General features: G+C 34.4%; 2 protein-coding genes across 26 annotated transcripts in view; one reads left to right on the forward strand and one right to left on the reverse strand.

The window, feature by feature from the left end:
• LOC111048197 (protein abnormal spindle) overlaps positions 1 to 15,229 on the reverse strand; it is a 274,644-nt gene that overhangs the window by 187,907 nt on the left and 71,508 nt on the right. The gene's annotated exons all lie outside the window — the stretch shown is intronic.
• LOC111049933 (H(+)/Cl(-) exchange transporter 5) overlaps positions 1 to 15,229 on the forward strand; it is a 68,500-nt gene that overhangs the window by 7,975 nt on the left and 45,296 nt on the right. For 2 of the 22 annotated variants that reach the window (XM_039430403.1, XM_039430406.1), the window contains exon 2: positions 10,284 to 10,376. The exons of the other annotated variants lie outside the window; for them this stretch is intronic. The gene's annotated coding sequence lies outside the window, so the exon portion shown is untranslated. The remainder of the gene's footprint in view (positions 1 to 10,283; positions 10,377 to 15,229) is intronic. 22 annotated transcript variants of the gene reach the window in all.

The following is a 15,229-nucleotide window of genomic DNA, read 5'->3' on the forward strand; positions in this document are numbered from 1 at the left end:
AAACTAATATTAATTAAATATTGTATTCACTCATTAGCTGTCAGGCTCGCTTCGGTCGCCATATCCGTTCCTGGACCCCCTACTGGATCGTCCAAAAGTGAGATCAGCATTTTTCATTTGAGCATGCTTCATTCCATCATAAAGTCAAAGTACTGAGAAAGCGCAGAAAAGCTGAGAAAAACGTTGGAAAAACGCTGATTTTGGGCGTATCTTTGATGAAATTAAAGTCACCTCATCACAAAATTTTTAGGCTCTAGCTAAACCTCTGTACCAAATTTGAACATTTTTTGTCTATTACTTGATGAAAGAACTGAGAAAACGCAAAAAACCGCTAATTTTGGGCATATCTTTGGCGTTATTTCAAATTCCTTCTAACACAATATTATTACACCCCAGCTGAGCTTCTGTAGTAAATTTGAACATTTTCTGTTCATTTGTTCTCGATAAAGCGCAAAAAACGCTGGAAAAACGCAGATTTTGGGCGTATCTTTGGCGTTACTTCGAATTCCTTCTAGCACAACACTATTACACCCTAGCTTAGTTTCTGTACTAGATTTGAACAATTTCTGTTCATTTGTTCTGATAAATCTGAGAAAAAGCAAAAAAAAAAAAAACGCTGGAAAAACGCTAATTTTGGGCGTATCTTTGACGTTATTGCAAATTCCTTCTAACACAACATTATTACAACCTAGCTGAGCTTCTGTACTACGAGGGTTATCTCTAAAGTAAAGACCGTTTTGTTGTAAAAAAAATTATTAAAAAAATATGTTAAAACAAAGTGATACAGAATGAAATACACAACTTACATTATTGCTCTACATAGTCGCCATATGAATTGAGACATTTGTCATAGCGATTCAACAGCTTTAATATACCCTCGTCGTATTCTTCTGCCGCCAGTTCATCTAGCCATCGATTCACAGCATCTTTAAGTTCGTTATCACCCGCGAATTGCTTACCTCCCAAAAATTCTTTCAATTTACCAAACAAATGGTAATCTGAAGGTGCTAAATCTGGACTGTATGGTGGGTGACTGAAAATTTCCCATCCAAATCTGTTCAATAAATCGAGCGTCTTACCAGCCACATGTGGGCGAGCATTATCGTGCAACAGTATGATGCCGTCGGTAAGTCGTCCACGGCGGCGATTCTGAATGGCACGCCGTAACTTGAAGAGTGTTTCACAGTAATATTCTGCATTTACAGTCGTTCCGCGTGGCGTAAAGTCAATCAATATAATGCCAAATCGATCCCAAAATACCGTGGCCATCAATTTCCTTCCAAACGGTAGTGGCTTGATCTTTTTTGGTTTCGTTGGTGACTGAGGATGACGCCATTCACATGACTGCCGTTTTCTTTCTGGCGTGTAATAAAAAATCCAGGTTTCATCGCCGGTAAGCGGTAACTATTGAATTAAGGAATTCATCACCATTTCTTTGTAGCGCATTAGGAATTCCAAAGCAGATCCCATTCGGATTTGTTTGTGACGTTCCGATAACGCGTACGGCACCAAACGCGCACAAACTTTTCTGAAGCCTAAATGGTCATGCACAATGCGACCAATAACAGCTCTTGAAACACCAGGGAAAATACGGGTCAATTCAGATATTGTCATGCGACGATTGTTTTTGATTTCTTCATCGACCTTTTTCAACAAGTCCTCGTTGATTATTGAGGGCCTCCCGGAACTTTCTTCATCATGCACGTTAACTCTCTTATTTCTAAACCTTTCACACCATTTTCGAACGTTTCTTTCATTCATTACATTTTCACCGTACACAGTAACCAACTGCCTATGAATTTCGACCGGTTTAACGTTTTGATGGTTTAAAAAACGTATCACTCCATGAATTTCACAATCGGCGGCAACACCAATTGTCTCATTCATTTCTAAACGCTATAACTGAAACGTAAATAAAGATAGAACAACGCGACAAATGGCAGACAATGCAGTGTGTATATTACGCGACTGGATTCAGCCGACACAGGTTAGTCAACCTCACGGCGAGAAATTTCCCAACGGTCTTTACTTTAGAGATAACCCTCGTAAATTTGAACATTTTCTGTTCATTTGTTCTCGATAAAGCTGAGAAAACGCTGGAAAAACGCAGATTTTGGGCGTATCTTTGGAAATTTCTCCAAATCCGTTCTTAGTGCGCCTTTAAAGGGCCAGCTGAACATACCTAACAAATTTGAACGTTTTTGGTCCGGTAGATTTTTAGTTCTGTGAGTGAGTGCCATTTCGCTTTTATATATATAGAAGATTTATTTCAATAAATATTTTATTGTATTATTGAGGAAATCCATTCACCGTTCACCTAATACAGCTTAGATATCTTAACTATTTAGTGCCATGATGATGACCAGTTTTCTTTTAAACTAAATTATGCCTATAAATTTTTATTTAAGATATTGAAGAGACTTAATTTTAATAAAGTGGATTTTTGACAACATTTCAAGTCTCTTCAATTATGGAGAAGTTCCACAACATCAATATTCACGCTACAAACTTAATTAATTAAAAATATTGTTATAATAAGTATAGCTATAGGTTTCTCTCAACTGCTTAATTAATTAATTTGCCTGATATTCTACCACAAAAAAAGAATAATGTTCCCAGTAATGTAAGTAAATTATAATTTAATAGAACCCCTACTTGTGTAGGCTAATTTACCTGTATTGATGAACATAATCAAATGAATAAAAGTCCTTGCTTATGTTTAAAATTATTATTTTAAAAATTGTATAGGGATTGATTCTCACTAATCTGGAACTAAATAACTCATGTGATGGTCATTTGATTGTGGTTGTGCTTATCTACCAAGTTGAAAAATGTGGAAAGATCAATAGGAAAACGAAGTTATGTAATAATGTCTTGAAGGTCATTGCCGGTCTTGTATTCAAAGCAAGTTGCAGTGATGAGCGTAGTATGGTGTTGAGCGGAAAATGGCCGATTTCATGGTTCAATCCACCTGAGAATAATCTGGCTATAAAATTTAAGGAAGTCGTGCTCCAATATAAAGAAAAATTATTCTAATTACTTGTGGCGGTCCAATAATAAGCGTTAGGTAGTTATTCTCGAACTAGTTTTATCCTTCCTTTTTTGTCTTTTCGGTATTTAGAACTGTCTAATCTTGATTATGTATTATTAAAATAAATATGAAACACTGAACCAAAGTTTTGTTTAGGAATGGCTCTTGCAAATAGGTTCAATTATGATTCAGGGTCCTACAGTAAATAATAAAGTGAGGGGTGTCAACTCCCCTAGGTTGCCATTCACCATTCACCATGCTACTTCAACAAAAAATATTGCCAGTCGTCAGATTAGATACTTTTTTGCAAATATATTTTTGTGTCAGAGTTCGACAGGCTTCCAATCCATATTTTCAAGTCTCAGTATCTATTAGCATTTCAATTTCAATAGCTTAGCATATTCAAATCACTTCAATTAGTTTTCTTTCCATACATTCATGTTTCTATCAGCATCATATTTCCTAGTATGACTAATAGTACATTGTTTCATTCACACTAATCAGTACTCACCCAACTGCTAACTGACATTGTACTATGAATTGCATAACCCTATAAACTGTGCTTGTAGTCATGTAATATCATTTATAAAAACATTCAATGTCCGATCAAATCTCAAGATTATTATATCTAATCTATATTGGGGTTGCAAGGTTACGTTTAATTGAGTACGCTTGTGAATTTTAAAACTGCACATTTAGAACGCGACTAAATTTGTTTAGTAAGTTTTTAAAGAGGAGATGGAATCTCTAGAAATATACTCGGATCATTATAGCTTAATATGATTCCTTCTCAATTGGTGGATATCGGTTTTAATTATTATCATCAACTATTAATAGCCTATAAATGCTATCAAATGCTAAAAAATAATGAATAAGATATTCGTTTTGCGTTGAATTTGTAAAGTTGCCAAAGTAGTGGATGAAGAATTCCAGTTCAAGGAAAGCGTATAAATTTTTGTGTCCAAATATTTTCGAACCGAACCAATGAATTCAACGTGACCTTGCTCAAAATATAGCTATTGAATAAATGAGATAAGTTAGTTGTGAACCGCTTGTGTTAAGAAACATTGATGGTCTAAAATAGTATATACAACGTAAGTAGTTTAATTTGTCCATGTCTATGAAATCCTTCTTTGTTTTTGTAATATGTTGAATTATCTCAGAAATACACAAATTGATTGAAAGTAATCTGTTTTGTTTTGTTTAGCTTTTTATTATTTTAGTCTATTGGTTATGATCAATTCCTTTGATTGGCTTGCTTTTTATAATACCCAACTAGGCTAATTGCTAATCATGCGGATGCTAGATTTGAAAGCTTGTTTTAATGTGTTTCTAAGGTTGATATGCTTTGTTTTGTATTCACTTGTATTGCAAATAAATAAGATCCGATTCAAGAAATGCCTTTTTAGAAAAGAATTGCAAGTTATCATTCAATAATCACGTTATCTGAATAATTAATAAATAGTACGTTAACAAAGAATCAATCATCCCGTTATTTCACCGATAGGCCTACATTATTTATTAATTTATTGATTTTACTTTTTTTTTCAAGCTCATGATAGAAATTGATCAAAAAACTGCTGTATTTCAAGTTTTAATTTTAATACATGCAGTTAGTCAGAAATTGTGGTGTGTGTGTCTTCATAATTATTGAGTATTGAGAAAATAATGTTCATCGCAAGATTTATATTCACTTCAAAGCTCATGACATCATCCTTACATTTGTAGGTTCAGTTTTAATTCAGCTCTTTTTAATTTAGTTTCAAGTTTCAACTCGATCTACAACTGACAATGATACCATGAGCGTTGAAACTTAAGTTGAGTTTCAATTAAACTTTCAAAGCAGAAAATTTCTCGACATGTTAGAAGAGAAACGCAATATACAGGATGTTCAATTAAAAACAGAACCCATTGCTCATTAGCTTGTAGTAAATGTATTTATTCTGGGTAATGCATATTATATTTGTGTGAAACAGGTTAAATAATGTTTCTAATGTTGGTATAACTGGAGCTGGAGTAGGGATGACTATTTATTCCTTGTGCATAGCAGTTGAAATAGTGAAGGTTAAGTAATTTGAGTGTTTGTCAATAAATTATTATTTACTCACTGAACTAAGAGTTGGGTTCTGTTTTAAATTGAACACTCTGGGCCGGCCGGTTTCCGAGCCTGGCATTTAGCTAAGTTATACACTTTAAACAGCTGGAGTCAAAAAATTCGCTTTCCGAAACGGGGCGTAGTCGCATCCCACGTTCAAATTAAATTTCGAAAAACTAGAAAATTGAACACAAAATAAAATAAAGAGAAAATAGTGTAAATTTTCAGCTACTTGGAATTAATTAGTAATGTTTCATCCAATTATAGAAATGAGAAAATAAAGATTATCATAAAAACTGCGACTACGGAAAACTATACGATTCGGAAATCCAATTTTCCGACTCCAGCTATTTAAAGTCTATAACTTAGCTAAATCCCGAGCTTGGAAACCGGCCCTCTGTATATAAATAGGTAGTTTTTAAGTCACTTCAATTCATTACATTTTGAAAGGCAATAAAACGAAAGTACTGAGTGTATTTAGTTGAGCAATTTGAGATCATCGAGCACATTCAATGAACACTAGAACTGACTGAAGTTTTTTCAAAGTATAAACTTGATGTACAAAAATATGTATTGAGTGGAACGCTCACCTTCAAGATTAGTATTGATAGAAAATCCATATCGAGCACTGGAGGAGCATCTACTCTTTTATGATAGAGCCTGCTATAAGCATGAATATCATGATTACCACTCCATTCTGAAACAAAAAAGTTACACAGCACACTGTGTTAAATTGTATTTTGTAATAGAGAGGCACTCTAATTATTCATATATATCCGTCTAATCTATGCGCTCATTACTGAATAAATTTAAAAAGTGGATGAACTGTCAAAAGTGAGAGAATTCTCATGATGGGCTTCGAATTCCATTTTCAGGAAACAGTTTGGCAATACGTCAATCAATGGCTCATTTGTAAACGTAGAGCAATTTAATAAAAACGTACAGATGCATGTCCCTTGTTCTTCGAAAAATATTGTCCTACATTCGAGAATACCTCGAAAAAAAAACAAAATATAACAGTATATAAGTTTTGTTAGCAGTTACAAATGAAGAAAAATAATAAAAGAGTCAAGTAAGCTATAGTACTGTAATTCTGGTTAAATTTGGCACAGACTTACTTTAATAATTGATGAAACACTCAAAGTGATTATTGAAACGAATGCTTCTGAAATGGTGAACCAATAAGATCTGTTCCATTTTAAATAAATTAAAAGTTTATATTTCAATTCATTAAGAATAACAGCCTTTTAAACTATAAAAATATGATTTATACAAAAATTTATGACTACTAAGTTAGACAAATTCTTATTTCTACTTTATAACACCAGCAAGTGCAGGGTAAAAATAAATTGTTAAAAACCTCTTACTTTCTATCTATTCAAAGAATTAAATTGAATACATAATGCCCGTCCACACACAGAAAATCAAACAAAAGATGTTATCAGCTCTTAGGTCTGGGATTGATTGGACTGGACCACCATTCTCCTGATCTAGCACCGACTAGCATTTGTTTATGCACTTGAAGAAGCATCTAGTGTGCCACAGCCATTCCCAAGTGAAGCAGTGCTTGTCTAATGAAGCGGCCACCTTCTTTGCCGGTTGCATACAGAAGCTTGTCTCAAAATACACTATTGATTGGAATTATGCAGAATTAGAGTAAATAATATATAAAGAGTGGAGTAAAGTATATATAAAGTAAAGAGTAGAATTATAGTTCAGTATAATTTTTCAAGTAAATGAATAATTTTTGGTAAAAAGTTTGTTTTTTTTTGTAAAAACGGTACTTATAAAATACGCCTCGTACATTGTTCTCCGCATAATAGGAAAGATTGCCGCTTCGTAAAATGTCTGAGAATCGTTGGAGTGAATCGTTTCGGAAGGGAATTGGTGATAGCCGTAGCTGTTTCATATTTCAGAAAGTAGTCAATTATTATTCCATGGTCTGTAAATTATCCATCATAATAGCAATTGAAACTAATTGAGTTCACCTACTAATTTCCATGTCGTTGAATCAGTATCCTAAAAATCTAGATCTTCTTTCAAATAGCAAGTTGTTAAAAATTATTTTTCCACCTCGTTTAGTTTCATTGTGGCTTTAAAACTGTATTATTTGTTACATAGATTTTGCTTATAGACTCAGTGTACTTGAGTAATTATTTTGGCATGATTTTTTCATCATTCGATTCCAGTAATATATTGATCGTGAATTATTTTATTTTCATTCGATTTAGAAATCTTGTAGTCGATTCATATGACTGTGTCAAAATATACTTGGAAATCTCAGTAATTAGATTAATTTGACAGCTTGTTGAATATTGAAATCTATTGTAAAATCCATTTATATTAATCGGACTTTTACTTAGAGTAAAAAATACTTAGCTGCTCGTATTTGAGATAACTTCAACAAATTAGTCCTACTAAGATCTTGTACGTAGTAAATTATTAGCAGAAGCTGATAATTGATTGAATGAATGAAGTTTTATTCTCAATAAGCTTAATACAAGAAAATGTAAAATAAATGCATCAAAATAGTATATTTCGCACCTAGAGCAGAAAATGAGACTTTTCCGGCTCGAAATCGGTTTTCAAGACTAGAAAAGATTGAGAGCCGGAAAAACATTTTTGCCCGTGGTGCGAACGCTATCTTTCGCCACACACAAAAATAAACAATATTTATATGAGAATAGTTGTTTACTAATAGTCCAGGCGCTGGCTTACATTGAGCATACATGAGAGAGGCAGAGAATTTGACTTCGGATTATTGTAAGGGGGTCTTTAGTGTATATGAAACTCGATGTCGTCACGTCCCAGGGTGGTCGAAAAATTGGTGGGAGGGGGGTAAGTTGTAAAAAACGCGCGCTTATAAAATCGCCTGTCCTGCAGTTACTATTCATATTACAGCTTTGATTTTTTTCTCAATATTATGTACACATAACTGGCTTTCAATGTGGTCCTCTACATTTTTGCGATAAACCGCATAGTTTTTCCGTAAAAAATAAAATATCTCGAAAAATGTATTTTTTTATTATGGACTTTTTGTTATTTCTCGAATATTCAAGTCGCTAGACGATTTAGAGGAAAAGGTTCCCAATAAACGTTTTAGGCCGTTTCTTCCTGAATTCAGTGATATATATATAGTTTGGAGGTTACGATCATAGATGCGGTGGTGGGAGGGGGATAAGTAGCACTGTTACGCTGAGGTGCGGTCCTCCCCCATGATTAATGCGCATGTCTATCGTATCGCTCCTACTAGTTAGTCTATGCATTCAAATTATGTATTTCAGGAACGCTATCTTATGTATTTTCGGTCGCTGAACACGATTTTTCAACTCTCAAGCCTCAATAATTGATAATTCTCATCATAATATACAAATTATGGACAAAATTACAAAGTTCATCTCATTATCATTATTTATGATTAAATTGTAATGATAAACCATCTTGTTAGGAATATGTGTTTCTCAGACGGTGATAGCTCTAGCAAATCTGAGGTAATCTGAATATCAGGAAATTGTCCTGATATTTATACCAGTATTAAGTATTTTTTTTTATTCTGATTTGTCTAAATAACCTAAAAGATTATGTTCAATTATGTGGGAGGTTGAGTTTATACCTTTTTATTCCTTCAAATGACAACAAGATGATATTATTATAAATGTTTTAATTATTGAATAATGAACACAAATAATGAAAAGTTTTTTGATCAGCTGTTTTTGATCACCTTTCTTAGTTCCATGTTAGCGGCTGGAAAGGATACTCTTTCCGTCCTAGGCCGGAAAGAAACCTGTTCTGACGTCAGACGAGAGTCGTCTGCAAACAATGCCTTTCAGATCTATGTAGGGACTGGAAAACAGACTGCTTTCTGTGCAGTGTGGCGAAAACAAATAAACAAGTTTACAATAATACAGATCTGCTTAGTTATGAATCACAAACCAAATTTAATATTACTATTAAGAAAAATTCAGTGTAGCACGTAAAATTTTCTTAAACTTTTGGTGACTCATCCTATTTTTTAGTTTTAGGATTTGAAACACATTATTTCATTTATCTCGTCAATATTTATAAATACTATTCATATTATGGCTTTACTAGTATGACAATTCAATGATATGATTTGCTACTTTTTTTACTGATGATGATGATAATGGCCCATATGAATAAAGTTGAGCATTTGCCCATACTTCTAAAATATGGAGCATTTGCTTCATTTTCTATGAATAAACGTGAGCAAAACCTTTTGCTCATGCTCATCAAAAAAATAGTTTGAGCATTTGCTCAAAAGTAAAAGCTTTTGCTCAAAATTGTATGAATAAACTAAAGCATTTGCTCAACTTTTGAAGCAAATGCTTCAAAAAAGGTAAGTCTAGTCTAGAGCAGCTTATCAGCTTTTGCTCATAGTAAAATGGCTCAACTAATTCGTATGAGGAAGAGGAAACTATACCAGATACTATCACAACCAATAGTGTAGAACTATAAAACTCTTTTTAGATTCAACCATGATATATATCACCATTATTCCTACAAAAGAATAATTATTACAAATGCTACCTGTTATAAAGATAGCCATCACAAAATAGAAAATAGGCATTTAAGAATATGAGAGTGTAGACGATTATAAGAAGGCTATTGATATTATAAGAATATGCTGAATCAGATTATTATAGAGATGACATTTTTTCACGCTATTATTTCAAAATTCTAAACTCAACTAACCTAAAACTGTATTCATAAAAAATAGAAAACAGAGCAGACGACGCAAACACAAGCGGTGCCCCCTGTTTGCATATTTAGCGCTTCCGTGAGCTATAAATACAAATTAAGGCTACAAAAGCGAATCAGCTGATGAAAAATCTTTAAAATACGTGAGCATTTGCTCCAGAGTTCAGGAGCATAAGGTCAGATTATAAGGTAAAGCTTATTCATATCAAAATGAGCAAATGCTTTTGCTTCTACCTTTTGCTCATGAGCTAAACCTTATACTCAATGCTTTTGCTCATGAGCATTTGCTCTGGTTTTATTCATATGGGCCAATGACTCTATTTTGGAATGAAGTGTTTTTGAGGAACTTATAAAATATTTTTGTATCCAGATAGAATGTAAATTAATGTTATAGTGTTAATTTTTCATTGTTTATTGATTTCTGCTTTTTTTCTCTAGAATCATTTGAGAGTATGGGAATCAATCAACCATATTACATAAGTCATAAGTAGTGACAGAGGCAACTGATACTTACGCTATATTTTCTCTATGGTATGATCAATGGAATTCTCTGAATAATGTAACTTACTTGAAATAATTTCTACGACTAGTACTTACAAATTAATCACAGATTTTCATATTCATATTTGTATTAATTTATTGATCCAATTTTACACAATCCATCAAATTTCATTATAAAAGACAGAAGAAACTTATTCATCATTTTTTAGGATTTCCCACAAAAAACTTTCTGTTGGTTGAAGTTTATTATCATTGTTTTTTAACTTTGACTTTTCCAGTTCTAATGCTGGGTCATTATACAGGGTGGGTGAAAAGTCCGAGAACGGCTTAATAACTCATACACAAAGATAATTTGACGGTGGGTGTGATTGGGGATCCTACTTAAATTGACAAAAAACTACTTTATAATTACTTTACAAATCTGGTCCGCCATCTTTGATCCGCCATATTGAATGCAACTTGATTTTTTTTAAATAGGAAGGTGGTCGTGCGATACATGATTTCGATAGGGAATTTGAAGAAAAAATGAATGGTCAAAACCGCATATCGATATCTCAAACCGTTTCGGAAATATTCACATTATTAATCAATACTATTCTAAGCAGAAAAGAGAGAAAAAAGTCTGAGAACGGCTTAGTCTATAATATATAAAAGCGAAATGGCCCTCACTCACTGACTGACTGACTCACTCACTCGCAGAACTAAAAATCTACCGGACCAAAAACTTTCAAATTTGGTAGGTATGTAAGTTAGTAGTATGTAATGTTGGCCCTTTAGAGGCGCACTAAGAACGGATTTGGAAAAATTTTAACTCTAAAGGTGGTTCTTATTAAGCCGTTCTCGAACTTTTCACCCACTCTGTATAAATAAAGCCTTCAATTTCGTTCCAATACGTACTTATCTGTCGAAATACTGCGCTATTAACTTATATTAAGAAATCGTAGGTATAATGAAGTAAACAAATGCAAATAGTTGTGCATGAGCATGGTCAATAGAGTGAATAAGTATTGAAAAAGTCTTATTCAGTATTCTAATTTCAACTAGAATACCAGTGTGCTTTGGCTCAATATTGGTTGGCTGTTGAGAAATGTGTTCCCCAGAAATAACGTCATAACTTAACCAACGTGTATAGACATCACCGTCATTTTCCGTGTGTAACCTCGAGTAACTTTCACATATTTAGCACTTGATTCACGACATCCAATTTAAATTATCTGGGTCTAATATTAGAACGAATTTCTTGAATCACCCCAAGAAACATTAATTGAGTTTGGTACTCGGCATGAGTTAATAACAAAAAAATGTTTGAAGACTACTTGACTTTATAGCGGTTGATTGATAAATAATTTATAGATTATTATGAAATTAAAAAAATATAAATGATACTCAGGTCTTGAGTTACTCACTCTCTTATATCTTTCAGTTGAATTCATCTCAATTATTTAAAATATAATATCGTTAATTCTGTGTGAAGAAATATTTTACTACGTAATTGAAGGAAATTTTGTACAAAACTTTTCACTTGAACAATGATTATTGGACTTGTCTTACCCTCGACTCCCTCCTTGGAAACATACGCTTTCTTTAACTTTTACTTGAGTCCCTCTCTTATCGAAATCAAATTAGACTTCTTCCTAGGTTGACATTGCATTGAAATAACTTGATAGCAGTTCAGGTTTAATGCATGAATAAATTTACTTCATTTTTGATATCCGTACATCTACTAGAACCCTCAGACACAAGCTGATGTTTCTCGATTAATCTGGAAATCCAATTATTGCTAGTTTTACGTTGTATTGACTTGTATTGAGAATAGTCAAGGGTATACAAGTACAATTTAATACCGTTACGAATGCAATTACAGCATTCTCAGTTCTCAGTTGAAAGACTTCGCTGTGCATGCAACTAGCTGAACGGGTTGCCTGTTGGCTGTTGGCTCATTCCATTCACCTGTTGAAATGCTGCGCTCACTAAATTATAACACTTGCCAGGCTAGTGCTTTGTGACTAAAGCGCTTTCATTCATCGATTATTGCAAATGTTTCAATAAGCAGTGAAACTAGATTGTTCAACGAAATTTAAACAGAAATTGTTCAAACAGTAGACAACAGAAAACTATTGATTGTTTGATGTCATATATTTAATTTCCAATTAATTATTTCAGAGTAGATAATAAATGAACCAAAATAGTATACTGTTTGCTAAGTTGCTTGTACAATTTTGTTGAATCTGAATTCAGAAGCAAACAATCTTTTACAGGAGAGAAAACAATTATAAACAGACTCAAGTCTTATCTTTTAAGCATAAGCATAGCATAGCAGTGAACATTAACACCCAAAATATAACTTGAATCTTTTGATCAATGTAACAGGTGTTTCATTAAATACCAAATTTAAATGGCAAAACCTATTATTCTAGTAGCTCGGAGAACAGTAGAACTTGCTACACTCACTAACATCTTTACTCACACACGGCGCCTATCCACATACAAATTGGATTTAGAGTATGATGATTTATGCAATATGATCGGTGGAGGATGCTGAGAAATAGAAGTTCTTTACACTTTTGAGCTACGATGCACGGTTGAGATAAAATATCTGAAACTTGAAATTTTGGACTTGGAAAAATTATCGAATTCTAATTTTTTTTTTAAATTTGAACATGTGATATATGAAAAAATACCACCTTGTTCCTCTACACTTTTCAGCTCGGAAGCACGGTTATGATATGACATGTTTGAAGGGACGGATTCAAGGATCCAAAGGTTCAAAGAACTCCACATGTCAACCGTAATTTATTGTGCTCCCTAGTACGTTAGTTAGGCAAATCAATACCTGTGTCTTTTACAAGATCCAGGAGTTTTTTCCCATACTAAGATCCCATTCATCACCTGGTTGCTTGCAGCCAAACAGAGCCTTTCTCTTTGCCCCTGGTCTCTTGCAATCAAGTGTGATATGCTTGGCAGTCTCTTCAGACTGATTGGCTCCTAGTATTTACGTGAGTTCCACTCCTGGACATCTTTGTAGGTCCTTACGCTGAGGAAGGGGTCGCCAAATTGCCTCTAGGACACCTGATCACCCTCGACTCAGCCTCTTGATCCACATTTGTGCCTGAAGTTTCACCCATCTCTGGTCTCTTGGGTTTTCTCTTTTTGCCCATCCGAAACTTTGCAGGGTCAAAACCCTCATCTCTCCCAATAAGTTTTGCCTGAATGGTCGCCCTTTCCTGAGCAGAGCTGAGTTTTGGTCTCTCCACCCGCAAGCTGTTGACCTACGTGAGTACCATTCCTAGCCTTCTTGTAGATCCTTCTGCTGAGGAAGGGGTCGCCAAATTGCCTCTAGGACACCTGATCACCCTCGACTCAGCCTCTTGATCCACATTTGTGCCTGAAGTTTCACCCATCTCTGGTCTCTTGGGTTTTCTCTTTTTGCCCATCCGAAACTTTGCAGGGTCAAAACCATCATCTCTCCCAATAAGTTTTGCCTGAACGGCAGTTTTCCCATCTTTGAGCAGTGGTCTGAGAAGCTTATCCTTCCTCTCCACTTGGGATGGTGTGATTGAGTTTACATTATCCATGTCATGATCAATAAAAGCCTTCTCAATGTTGATAGCTTCTACATAAGAGTGCAGCGAAACCTTCTGTGTTTCTGAAGCACCCATTTCAGATTGAGGAACCTGCCCTGATGGGGCAGATCCCGATGGATTTGAAGGTAAAGCAACTTCTGGAGTTGCCTTGGGGTTTTTGGTTTGTTCATGTGGTTCCCACGAACAGCTAGTGAAGTGGAGTCAACCCAGACTGAGCCCCGCATGTCCAGGCAAGGCTAAATACCACAGGAGGGCGCCTGGTATCCTGCAGGCACCGTTAGAGACACCATATAAATGGTGTCCATCAGTACGGTCCACATCACACCTTGGGTTGGCCTAAGAAGAAGTAAGAATATGGCCAAGGAAGGCCTACAGATAGAAAAAGAAAGAAAGAATGGCACAAAGCCAAGTCAATGTATAAAAATACCATTCTAGAAATGAAAAGTTCAAAAGTATATTAAGAAGGAGAAGAAGGGTTTTTGGAAAGGGGGTCCCTTTTAGTAGCCTCCTACGACAAGCAGGGATACTCTGGGTGTATTCTGGTTTTCAACAAATCATCCTTGAGTACTATGTTCGACTCAAAGCTCCCCCAACCCACAGGGGGCGAAGCACGGTTAGAAAGTTAAAAAATCTGAAACTTGGATTGGAACTTTTAAATGTATAAGTTTTTGCGCCTTGTTTCAAAGTACTTGTATACCAAATTTCATCCAAATCTGACCATAACTGCGACTGTAACTGTGGTACAAACAAACAGACAAACGCTGATTGAATTGAAACATAGAATTCGCTTCGCTCATTCAACTACATAATTTGGTTAACTATACATGAAATGTGACAGTAGAAGTTGATGACATCCCAGCCTGTGATTATAATTTCCTCAAAGTTTTAGTTGACTGTAACAAAAAATTGTTTGATAACTTCCTCGGTTAACTTCACTTCTTATCATCCTATCATCTTGCCCACTACCAGTTGTAAGAAATTTATTGATCAACCAACCGCATTACTGAAAAATGAGGAAACTATTTGTAACCTATCTTGCCCACATTTTAAAGATTTATAAACAACATAAGCCTCTAAAATAAACATTCATTATTGGCACATTTCTGACACAATGTAACAAAACGACAGTTAAAACAGCACCGATTAAAGACTAGTTTTCTATAACAAAAAATAACACCTGCATTTGGCCTTTAATGCACTCTTCCCAACACAGAAATTTTACCATTAACAAAAACCTATTTGATAATTTTCTATTTGTTTTCATGAGTATTTTTCATCTTGGTGCTAGTTTTAAATAGT

Source organism: Nilaparvata lugens, chromosome 6 (genome assembly GCF_014356525.2).
Source record: "Nilaparvata lugens isolate BPH chromosome 6, ASM1435652v1, whole genome shotgun sequence".
NCBI lineage: Eukaryota > Metazoa > Arthropoda > Insecta > Hemiptera > Delphacidae > Nilaparvata > Nilaparvata lugens.